General features: G+C 41.5%; 1 long non-coding RNA gene across 1 annotated transcript; it reads left to right on the top strand.

The window, feature by feature from the left end:
* The first annotated feature begins 2996 nt into the window (after positions 1-2996).
* On the top strand, positions 2997-9918 carry LOC107052954. The gene is made up of 3 exons (XR_001465807.3): positions 2997-3434; positions 5683-5870; positions 6958-9918. It is a non-coding gene; the product is annotated as an uncharacterized LOC107052954 (long non-coding RNA).
* Positions 9919-11412: the final 1494 nt, after the last annotated feature.

The following is an 11412-nucleotide window of genomic DNA, read 5'->3' as shown; positions in this document are numbered from 1 at the left end:
TCTACAGCATATCAAGCTGAGTCTACGCTGGTTGCAGAAGTGCGCCACTATTTTCGTATTTTTATGACATATGAGTTACTCAGCCAAAGGTAGCTAAAATCTATTACAAACTTTCTTGTTTTCCAGAGTCTTATCAAGGGTTCATGTCTAAGCCAAACAAGACAAGGGTGGGTTGGGTTTTTCTCTTCATTGTTCAGATTGAATTAACAGGAAGGGGGGAGTACTTTACCTGTCTGACACCAGAGCAATATTCATTAGCTCCCACTTCTCACTTGCCTGTCTGTCCAGACTCTGTCTGCATCCTTGTGGGAACTGTACAGGATAGATTTCTTGACTCCCAGTAATAAATAAGAAAATTAGTAAGGGCCTTTGATCTAAGTTCCAATGCCTTAATTCATTCTAAAAAAAAAAAGTCAAAACTTACAACAAGAAGAAAGGGATCAAGACTTTAAAAGCTTAGTTAATGTTAATGGAACATATTCTTGAGCAGTCAGGGTAGTCTTTCACCACTGTGTTATACCAAGGGATGTCAAAAGCCTGTTTTATAACCTTACATGCATATAAATGCATATGTATACATATGTATACATGTGTATGCTTCTTGTTTAGATCATTTATCAGTCCTTCTCCTGCAGTAGCATCAAGGCATGACCGTGGTCAGCACTGAAGAGAATTATTCTGTAATCTTGTTGGCTATGACTGATTATTCATTTCAAATGTAGCCATATATGTAAAATAATAAATGATCCACGGGGGTGCCAAATTCAAATAATGTAAAGAGACAGAGTCGTCTAAAAATATGTAGATGTTTCAGTCAATTTATTGAAATAGCGAATAGGAAGCAGATGTTTAAAAAATTATCTTTAGAAAAACACACCACAACAAAATGTATTCCTCTGCGTGGATGAGATCTGCTGAGTTAAAGGATTCTTACAGTTACCAGATTTTTAATTTCCTCTTCACCTTTTCTGATAATACATATTTCACTGATTTCTTTATCTTCCATGACAAATAGAACAGGTAAATAGAATAAAGGGAGATGTTTAGACTATAGGAAGTTAATAGTATGAAGAGCAAAATAGGGATGTGGTCAACAAAATTATTGATTTTAAAATTGCGCCTTTACTGATTACCAAACTGGTTAAGAAGTATATATTAATTTAACTTTTGTCATATTTAAATTTTATTTATTTGTTTCCCTTATAAAGTTCTCACTTGACCTTTATATCTATGAAAACTATTTAATCGATAACAAATAATTTAGTGCAAGGTTAGTATGCAGCAATGAATGGTCACAAAAAAAATCTGTATGTTTAAAACTAATGCAGTGATACTGTAAATTATTAGGGTGATAGTTTTCCAAGCAGAAGACAAGATCCCAGATAGCAGTGGGAACTATACTTTTGTTTTGCATGTGGCAATCAATTATGATTGTGTTAGAGAATTCTGCTTCTGTGGTTAATGGATTTGACTCCAGTTCCTGTTCTGCTCAAGCTCCCTTGTGTCTAAATGAACAGACCTGTGCTGAACTCATTGGTAGGACTCAGAAATTTCACTGGTCTAATTATGAAAAATTTCAGACTCTTATTGGTTTTACAGAAGGAAATACTGACTTCTCAATCCCAAAAAGAGAGAAATGACTTTGGTGCATTTTCTTAAAGAAATAAGGTTTTGTGATCATACACCATAAGTTGATGACTTGAATATCTCTCTGTTGATTCATAGGTTTTAACAAGTTTGCATGGAAATGCCTGCCGTTTCTCCCTAATAATTCAGCTTTCCCATTTCATCCATATTGACAGAAATTATGTTGAAAGTCCAACACTAAGTTCCGTGAATATTCCATGAATATCAGCTCTTGGAAAGAAAACAGTGATAGATCAGGAGGATGCATTACTGGACTTAACAAGCCATGGACACCCATGAATCCACATGGTGAGCTGTTAAGAACTTTAAAAAACCTGAGATTACTAAGTTGGAGTTTGCATTTAGTAAGAACCAGAAAATTCAGTCATAATGTGTAAGGCAATGTGAAGCCAGACTTCATTAGCTCTTCTTTTCTATAAGAACCTGGGGGCTTTTTTTGCATGGCACCAAAGAAACAAATTCTTTACTTGTTCAACACACACAAGAGACTACAAGGAAAGACTGGACTGTTACATTATCCAGTTATACTATCCATTATAACACAGATTATTGAACAAGCTTTATTGTTTCTCCTTCCTCATCTCTCTCCTCTTTGGTCTTTCTGGTTCTCTAGGTAATCTTGGTTTGTTTATTGGAGTACCATGAGACCTTATTTCAGAAAACGTAGATAACTCTGTTATATTCCCTGGATTAACCTCAAAAGCAGTGCAGACTGCTTGATACCTTCCCCCAGAGGTTGCAAGAGTCTTCCTGTCTTGAAAACATCTGTGTAAAATTACACATGTGCTACTGATCCTAACAAAAACAGTGTTTGTTAAAAACAAGGTGAAAATTCATTGAAAACAAAGGAAACGTGTATTTTACTCTAATTTATCAGTTACCCTTCTGACCAACTCTATTAGATAAGAAAGTCTCAGCTGAGTTCTATAGAGGAAAAAAATACAGAAATAAGTAGTTTAGTGAACAGCTTGCTCTAGTCTCCCGAGGGTTCTCTTGTTGCACAGCCAGACTGACAGTGCTGAGGCCAGGGGCTCTCTGAACTAGTTTTCCCCATTACCCACACACTGAAGGCTGTAAACTCATTGCCTCCTCTAGGACAAGTAGAAACCTTTGTGCTCCCAAACTTACATTAGTACAAGTGGAGTTACGAGTAGGCAGTTGGTTTCATTTGATTATTTCTCAATCCAGAAATAAAAACTGCTTTTCAATTTGAAGAGAATAAAAAAAAAAAAAATCCTCATATTTGTTTCTATGAGGATTTTACTGGGAGAAAGACACATCAAAAAGATGAGTGCTCTGTCTAATTCTGAAAGCAGTAAAGAATCATTTCTTGGGTCTCCTATGGGAGCAAGCCAAGTTGGACATTTATCATGAATGCTAAAGAGGTTTCCTTCCTCTTCCTCGTACTTCCCCAGTTATCATAGCCTGATACACTCCATGCACTCATGGGTCACATCACTAAATCATGGCCATGAGTCATATTTAGAGCAGGGCTTCATCTACCCTTGCAGGTTCCAGAGTCTCCACTTCTATTTCTTTCCCATGTGCAAAAACCTTCCTTTGGGGTCTGACAGTCTCCTCAGTTGAGCAGGGAGTCAAGGGAGTTTATGTTTGTGAAGAAACAAAAATTAGTAACAGGCTACAGATTAATTTAATAATCTAGAAACAGATGCCCATGAGGATGTGTACTATAGTAGAGGAAACAGCAACTTCTATGATGCCTGTCTTTCTCCCAGGAAAAATCACCTCTGTCTTGCTTCTGTACAGCTTTGCCAGCTTGTTTTAAGGTAAGTGCAGGTTTTGCCTATTTGGAGATCCCTGTGCACAAAACAAAACTGGAATTGTAGCATTTTGGTCTTTTTTAGTGAGTTTTTCTGCTTACCAAACTCCTTAATTTCCATAGAGCTCTACCAAAACAGAGTATGTCCCTCTTTTCCAAAATGCTTTTTTTTCCCTATCACCTCTCTTCAGAGTTCTTCATAGCCACTGAGTGAGGTGAAAGAAGGAAGTGAGATGTTGTGAGTGTCATAGGAAGAGTGCCAGGAACTGATGAGCAGTTATTGGCAATGGTCCTCTGCTTCAGGAGTGGAGAACTTAGCTGTTTCGAGATCTTTTCTCAACAGGGAGAATATTTCTTACCTTCAAGGGGATCTATTATTTTGCAGAGATTTGGAAATTACTGTACTGTCACTCTCCTTGGGTCTGTGGGAAAAGGTCATCTGCCTGAAAATAGGTATTTGTATGTACATCAGGAATAGAAAGCATCCTGGGAGGCTGAGTTAGGGCTTCTGGCATTATATGCTAACCTTTCCGATTACATTGCTTAGAAAAGTGGGGAGGGGGAGTCAGTCTCTGGTGGTGGTAAGATATCATCACGCTGTTGCTCCATAAGTTATGTGCTAGTTGAGTGACTTCATGTAAGACTTATACTCAAGGAGGTGTCTGTCTTTGAGAGGAAGATGGGATTCTTCCAGGATATAGAAGAGAAAATGGAAAACTGGAGCTGTTTGTCTTAAGTGCTCGTCAAGTATGGGTCAAGCCTCTAATCACATGGTTTTTTCTCTGTGGGTTTTCAGGTGTGGCTTTTATTATGTTCTTCCTCAAAACAGCAAGAACAGAACAGTTTCTGTTATCCACGTTAAACTGATTGCCTTATAGATCTCATTAGGAGAAATTTTATGCTCGGCAGATCAGCTGCACCTTCTCCTAAAACTTTCAGCCCGGAAGCAACCTACATACTATGTTAGGGTGTATGTGGTGTTAATATCTGGAATCCTCAAAGAGGCCTTCATCTCTGATCTATAAACAACAAACAAACAAACATCTTTTTAAGTAATATGATGATCAGCTGAAGAAAATTTATACTATGGCCTCATTATCGTCAGAATTTAGTGTGGTGATTCTTGTGGAAGACAACAGAGCATCTTTCACAGTGTCATCTTTGCCTTTTTTTTTTTTAGCTATGATGCAGATATTTTATTTTGCCACCTAGAATTATTTTAGTTGTTCCTTCCAAGCTGTATTAGCATTGATTTGGCTTCTGCAGATCCTCATTCTATTGGTTCTTTTCTCTGATCTTCTCAGACCTATGGTGCTGTATTTTCCCTTTATTTTTCCCCTTTTTCAAATATGTGTTTTCCATATTTTGAGGATATATCAGGGTATATCAATGAGTCTGGCCTTCTTTGAAAAAAATAAAATTGATTTTAAAGGTCTGGACTTTATTTTATATTCGCATTTAGTTTTTTTTTTTTTCACATCTGTTTCTTTTCTTGCAAGTATTCTGAGGGAATCGCTTTGCTTACATGTTTTTTTTTTCTTTATAAAAGCACTCAAACTCTGTTCCTATTTATTACAAATATTTTCATGTTCAGCTATCTGCAAAATAAAATTCATCTGCAGCTCATTCCTGTTTCAGAATAAAAGAGACAGAGGGTTTAGACGGCAGACAGGAAGTTGTGCCCTTTTGACCCAAAGGACTAAGAGGAAGGTTGGGAGGAAGATGATAAAGAAAAAGCAAAGGAGGAGGTGAATTGTATGCACAGGTCATAGATCTTCTAAGTTTTAAGCTATCCCATTAGGAGGTACAGTGTGGAAACGTTGTAGTCTACCACGCTGTGCTGACTTTTTCTTCCCGTCCCCTAAGTCATAACTTGGAGATAGCTATTCCAGCACATTTCATAGAGAGGCCTTCTCAAGCTTAGGTTTTGTGATGCTTTCAGGAGGTCCTGTGTGAAATTAGTGTTTCTGAACACAAAATGCTTTTACACAGATGTGCCAGTCCAGGAAGTGCATGTGACAGTAGAGGCTTCATCTACTCAGATACTTGGGACTGTGATTTCTTTTCCGTACCTCCCTCTTCTTCACTCTTTCTCATTCTTGTTAGTTGTATACTTCTCTATCTTGCAGCTTTTTCTTTTTTTTTCTTAATATTTATACTTATTCTTTTTACATCTTTCCAGCTCTCTCAGTAATCTTCCAGTTCCTGTTGGAAAGGAAAACAGGGCAAACCTTATCTTCTTCTCCTTTCTGCAGATGAAAATTGAGAGGATGGAGGCAGAGAGACACAGAGATGGAGAGAGATGGAAGGAAAGAGTGCTGCTGCTATCGGAGCCTTCTCTGCATTTCCCCTTCTTCGAGAGATTATCCTTGCAGAGCCCTGCAGGATCCTGGGGACTAGGGACAGGAAGGGACTCTGAAACTCTGCCTGAAATAGAAAACAGGTAACATAATCCTCCTTTTATCCCACAGGAACCTGAGGATGAATGGGTGTGCCCAGCAAGTGTGACAGCAAGGCAAGAAATTAGAAACAGAGTCCTTTGTAGTTCCCACACAACAAGCTTCACCAGGAGGCTAAAAGAGAAAAATGGGCAGAGATGTCAAAAGTGTGTTTTATACATCTCCTCAGCATGGAAGAGGACAGGGAAAGGCAAAGAGTGATGCTGGCCCCCTCCTGCATTGCCCAGAAGGTACAGACAGACAGTAAGATAAGTCACTCCCACCACTGCCATTCCTCAAGAGAATAGGATGGGGGCAAGCAAACTTGCTGTCAGGGTGTCCCCTTACCCCTGCTGGCTGGGACACCTGAGAGCAGAGCCTCTTGAGACCTCGGAATGGACAGAAAGGCCCTGCCAGTAATACAAAACAACAAATATGTCAGTGCCTTTCTTGTAAACTTAGTGAAGTTTTCTAAGTGACACTTTATGCTTTGTCACAGATTTCCCTCAGTGAGTCAAATGTCTTATACAAACAAATCATGAGCTGCTCTTGCCTTTAATTAGAACTTCTTCCAAACATATCAGATGATTGAATTTGTGAGCCTTATTTTTATTAAACCAACCTCTCATTCATCCGTTGGATTGCAGCGTTATCAGAGCTTACATTTTCAGGCACATACACCAGACAAATTTAAGTTCAGCAGGCGTCCCAGCGCTGCGATGACACTGCGGTAAGGCTGAAGTCAGTCTGGTCTCTTCAGAATGATGAAATATGTAGCCAGGTATAATAACCCTACTTCATACTTACGTGGATAAATGTACACGAGTTTCTCATAAATTCAGTGAGTTCGTTCTTGTTGATTATATTTGACAGCTTTTACATATACTTGTCTACTTAATGTCTTCCCAATACATATGACTCTTGGCAATGAATAAATTGTAAAGCTGCCGATAAGCTGAATTGCATGTTTCCACTTAAATCTGCATTCCTTGTTGAGCTCTTCTGTTGGTTTTCTTAAGAAATGTCCCAGTATTTTGCCTACCATGTTTGCAGTATACCTGTACTTAATGCTCTTTCATTTCCTTTGTCTAGCACAAGAGGCTGCTATTCCACAAAGTCCCAGGAAGAGTGGGAAAAAGAGAGGAAAAAAAACATTAATGTAGGAAGTAAATCTGCTCAGCGTTTTATCCCAACATCCTGTCCTCCTGCTGCTTTTTATATGACCTTTTGCACTGCACAGAATTCATTACTATTGTAAAAAACACGGTTTTGTTTCTTAGAAAATTTCAAGAAATGTGTGATCTGTTTTAAAGTAGACAGGATTCACAAGTGGCAAAAATATGTGTTCTTCCAAATCCTTTTCCTTCATTATCAGCTCCAGAAGTTTGCTAATTAGACCCACTAAACAAAAACACCTCAGCAATAACACAGTGCAGAAGGAACGGAGAAAACTTCATAATTGCAATTTTATTTATTATTTCACTGCAGGACAGCACAGGAACCTTAACCAGGTCAAGACTTCATTGTGTCAGGTGCTGTACACACAAAAAAATAGCAGTTCCTGCTCCAGGAAACGTGAAATTTTTGCATGTATTTATAGCCAAGCTTGTGGCCCCATGGTAACTCATTTAGTGATTACCTCCACAAATGCTAGTGAAGGCACCCAGAAACATATTTTGCAGGGTACAAACATCTGTGGTTTCCCTGAGGCTGAAGCCCAGTGTACTTTCCCTGCCACAGAAGGGTAATAGGGCCTTAGAGTAAATGGAGTGGAATAAGGACCAAAACACTTTGTGTTCTTTAAATGAAAGGCACTTTATACACACACGTATGTTTACTGAAAGGCCTTTCAAAGAGGCATAATTATGCAGGCATCTCTGTGTAATTCGCCTGGGTCAATGCTAATGTTGGAAAGTACTTATTCTGTGGGTCAGACGAATTACTGCAGTGCTCAGCCCCTGGCCTATGTGTATGTAATAAATCACTCTGCAGAAGAACTCGACTAACCTGTATCTGTCTTAGCTTTTTTAATTGCAGACCACAAACACTGATAGAACCTAAAATGTTTGCTCAGTCTAGACTGAGTGGGGAAATGGAAGCTCACGCTGCGTCTTCTCTTCAGGGATTACCTTCCGCTCTTTCCAGGGAGATGCAAAGTCTATGCATGACACCAGAAATACCTAATTGCATACAAAAGCAACAAATGCTAATTGTCCCAAATGCTTCTTTAAAAATAATTTAGGAATAAAATAGTCAGGTCTCTGCATGTGCTTTTAGGCCCACAGGGATTTGGAAGTCTGAAAAGTGCCAGGCTGACTGCCAGCCCACAGGTTGAAGCAGCAGGTGGGACAGCACTGCAGCCTCTCCTGTCTCTTCCTACAGAGGACATGATCCTCTGCTGGATGAATTGGGCCACAAAGCTGCAGAGGATGCCATTAGAGACATGTCAAGCGGGGCCCAATGGCGTGTTAGCCCCAGCATCCCTTCTTGTGCCCTAGCTTCTGCCAGGACAGCCGTGCAGGAAAGGCCACCTGGTCATGCATCAAATCTGCAGCATGAATCCTCTGGTGAGGATCACGTTGCTGCTGCAAGGTCTCTTCCTGCAGACAGCCAAATGCAGCAAGAGGAGGGATGTCAACCCACTCCTCCAGAAGCAAGGTGTCTGGGACCTGGGGCAAGTGGGGCTGCTTGGCTGCTGCTTTCCCCTCTCTCCACTGATGGCCGCTCCTCTGCTCCCCCAGCACTGGACATCTCCATGTCACCGTGACAGTGAGACCCTTCCCACCTCCGTAGGAAAGCTGAGTTTCCCATTTTGATGGCACTGCATTAAAAATGGCAGCCAAGGGAATCAGAAGCATCCCATAGGAGGTGACAGGAAGCCACTGCCTGCCAGCGTGCAGGAACCTGCAGGGAACACCAAGGCAGGAGGTCCAGCAGAGAGGATCCCCCAGGGGCTCCCTCCCAGCTCCAGGCCTTCACCATGATCCTTCTTCCACCGCCATCTTGTTCAGAGGTAGTGAACTGCTGGGGTTTCGTGGTCTGAAAGCCTTGTTCAGCTTGGGGTGGTGGGAAGGGGAATATCATGCCAAGTTTCAGCCTCACTCTGTTCAGTGAGCCCAAGAACACCATTTGAGAGGTACGGTCTCCATCTAGAGCCATAGTGTGGGTCTACAGGCCACGGCCAGGATGCTTATCTCTCTGGTCCTTTTACTGCCTGCCCATAGATGGGGTGTTGTCACAGTCACCCTTTGTTGTGGAAATCACATCTTCCACTGAAAGCAGTCACTTTCTTGCTCTGATGAGTGCAACAAAATGTTACTCTGGCGTGACTAAAAGGTTCAGGAGCCAGAAGGCAAATCAAAGCAACTCCAAATGCCACTGCTTTTTTTTTTTTTTTTCTTTTTCTTCTTCTTTTTCCTAAGAAATCTCCAGCCCAAGGAATCCCAAGGAAGCCTTATTCATGGTTTCTACAAAAGTGAGGTGGGCCACACTGTGAGCCATACATGGGGTGCAGTGGCTTTCACCTTCCCTGAGGAGAAATACAGCTGCTAGCTCTGCATGCTGAGGCAGCAAGGCAGTGGGCAGAACCACGTGCAGTGGAAAGCTGGCTGCCCTGTTGGGACTGATGGACGCTCAGAGCAATGGGAACACTCAGGGCTTCACCTGGCTTCCAGCTTGGAAACGTGCAGCGGAAATGGAAACACTCCTCTAGCCAACTGTCCCTTTTTTCCTGTGAGCCCCTCTGGGCTCCCTGAAGACTTTTCTAAGAGTCCTCAAAGCGATTGTTTAAGGGCAGTGCCAGGAACAGTGGAAAATCCTCCAGATGGCAGAGCTCCACCCAGAACAGGAGCACTCCATCGGTGTCCTCCCAGCCCTGCTGCCACTGCTGGTGCCAGCGCCGTCAGTTACCACAGGGGCCCCTAACGCTGCAGTGGAACTGGAAGCCAAAGACAGGAATTCCTGACTTGGCTGACCTGAATCCAAATATCAGAGATTAAGCATGAAAATAAATAAATGAATAAATAAATAAATAAGCAGTTAACTCTTTTCAACTGAGTTAATAACGAGTGTTTTCCAGGCTTGTCTCTGTCTGTCTGGTAGCAGGAAGCAACGCCCCAGCATACTTGTTGGGACACCATTTTCACGTGTTGTCTTGGCCTGTAAGGGTCACAAGAAACAGCCCAATGCTGGGGCTGCTCAGCCATATCAACACAAGCGCTGAGTGCCCCTGCCCCCCTGCTTGGGGCCAGGGTTGATAGAAACCAACATGGGAAAGGCTTGAAAGGGTTACCAGGCTGTGAGAGGGAAGGGTGGGGAGCGGAAGGCGAGGGGGAACCGCGGTACTATTACAATCGTCAGATCAAGTCACAGGGTGGAGGAGGATTTTCCAGATCCTCTGACCTTAAGGTTGGGGAGTGAAAGGAAGAGGAAGCACATTTGCACAGATCCTCTGTCAGAGCTTCCTCAGGGAGGGACTCAGTCCTCCTGGCCCTTTGCTACATGCAGGGCAATACGCACACATAGGCACAGCTAAATAAACACAGGAACGAAGTTCAAAGTAGACCCCCAGGAGAAAACCTAATCTATGGGAACTTTTTATTAACACTTACGTTCAGCAGCCCCTCATATCTTAAACATTAAGTGTTTAACCAGCCATAAATGAAAACATTTACTAGGTACCAGGAATACCTTGCAGTTGTGTAGCACTTTCTAAGGCTTTCCAATCAACTTATAAGCCATTAAGCTTGATTGTGCCTTTGGGTAGGCACTTTAGAGGACTCAGGAGAGTAGGGAAACAGGTACAAAAGGTAAATTAGCTGATGGTCTCACTTGGGGACTGTGATAGAGCTGAGCAGAGAGACCTCCTAGTTCCCCATCTCTTACTATGCACCTGATCCACTAAAAACCATGGGCATTTTAAAATTGATGTTAATAGGCTTCGACTTAACCTCTTCTGCCACAAAGACATCATCGTTTGTTTTATAGTACATCTCTGTTGCAGAAACAGATGCTTGAATCCTCAGCATAGGTTTCTGAGACATGTTAGAAATAAGCATGAGAAGATATCCCTCATATCCCCATTTTACATTTTTCTTTTTTTTCCTCAAAAAGTAATCATCAAAAGCAGCAATTCAAAGGTTCATAAACAATACAAACAAATTTCTCTCATGCTTTTCTCCTTCTCCCTTCTTTCTCCTCTTGGCCTTTTCTTTCTTCCCTCCTCATTTTGTTTTCAAGCTACAGGAAACATTCACATGGGCCATTTTAGATTAGACAGAGCATTCAGTCAGTGCGACCCTCCCTAACAGCAGATTTTGAAGAACAATTGGGACATTATAACTGTGAAGAGGCACTCAGACCTGCAGAACTGCTCAGTAGTTTGTTTCCTAACCCTGAATAATTAAGCTCCTGTTAAACACCGAAAATAGTAATGTGCAAGGATTTCATCTCCTTATGATAGAAGAACTGCCCCTGCCAAAGTGTCAGAGTCAGTGTAAGTGCTCTTTTGCACATTTTTTTTCTGTTGATACACATAATGATTACAGC

The sequence above is a fragment of the Gallus gallus genome, chromosome 1, assembly GCF_016699485.2.
Source record: "Gallus gallus isolate bGalGal1 chromosome 1, bGalGal1.mat.broiler.GRCg7b, whole genome shotgun sequence".
NCBI classification, from domain to species: domain Eukaryota; kingdom Metazoa; phylum Chordata; class Aves; order Galliformes; family Phasianidae; genus Gallus; species Gallus gallus.
The sequence above is the reverse complement of the archived record's forward strand: the minus strand, read 5'-3'. Positions and strand labels throughout refer to the sequence as shown.